The sequence below is a fragment of the Buceros rhinoceros genome, unplaced genomic scaffold, assembly GCF_000710305.1.
Source record: "Buceros rhinoceros silvestris isolate BGI_N320 unplaced genomic scaffold, ASM71030v1 scaffold38884, whole genome shotgun sequence".
Taxonomy (NCBI): domain Eukaryota; kingdom Metazoa; phylum Chordata; class Aves; order Bucerotiformes; family Bucerotidae; genus Buceros; species Buceros rhinoceros.
In genome coordinates this window covers 1,972-2,626 of record NW_010409515.1, presented here as the reverse complement: position 1 = coordinate 2,626, position 655 = coordinate 1,972, and the positions used below count along the sequence as shown (strand labels likewise).

At 40.0% G+C, this 655-nt stretch overlaps 1 protein-coding gene across 1 annotated transcript in view; it reads left to right on the top strand.

Moving 5' to 3' along the window:
* The window catches only part of LOC104492675 (spindle and kinetochore-associated protein 3-like), a gene marked incomplete at its 3' end in the record, with an annotated part of 3,454 nt that overhangs the window by 1,935 nt on the left and 864 nt on the right, over nucleotides 1–655 (top strand). The gene's annotated exons all lie outside the window — the stretch shown is intronic.

The following is a 655-nucleotide window of genomic DNA, read 5'->3' as shown; positions in this document are numbered from 1 at the left end:
CTGAAGCCATTTTTGGTTCTATACAAATTTTGTTTTCATTGTTGTTGATGTTGTGGAAATTCATTAAAAACCTACTCTTGCACTGAAGTTAAAAACAGTAAATATATTTAAGATTAGCACTTCCTGCCAGCTCCATGCAGTGAGACGAGCTGTATTAAAAAGACACTTGTATAAAAAGTTTTTCAGTTTCATTTTTCCTAGAAATAGTATTAACCAATACATTGACATTCGGTTAAAGTGTGACCTGTATTATAAGTGTAGCTTAGCCTGGAATCAGCTTTTGTTACCTGTTGTAGCTTGTCCTGGATTGGGCTGGGGTAGAGTTAATTTTCTTCCTGGTAGGTGGCACAGGGCTGTGTTTCGGAGTCAGTGTGAGAATAACATTGATAACGGGGTGATGTTTTAGTTGTCGGCAGGCAGTGCTTATTCTAGTCTAGTTGTTCTCAGTTTCCCATGCTCTGCCCGTAAGCAGGAGCACAGGAAGCTGGGAGGAAGCACGGCCAGGACAGCTGAGTCCAGCGGTCACTGGTCAGCTGGCGGTGAGCCGTTGTCTGGTGCATCACTTGTCCTTTTCTTGGGTTTTATTTCTCCCTCCTCTTGTTATATTCCTTTTCATTACTATTGTAATATTGAATTATTATTTTATTTTATTCTT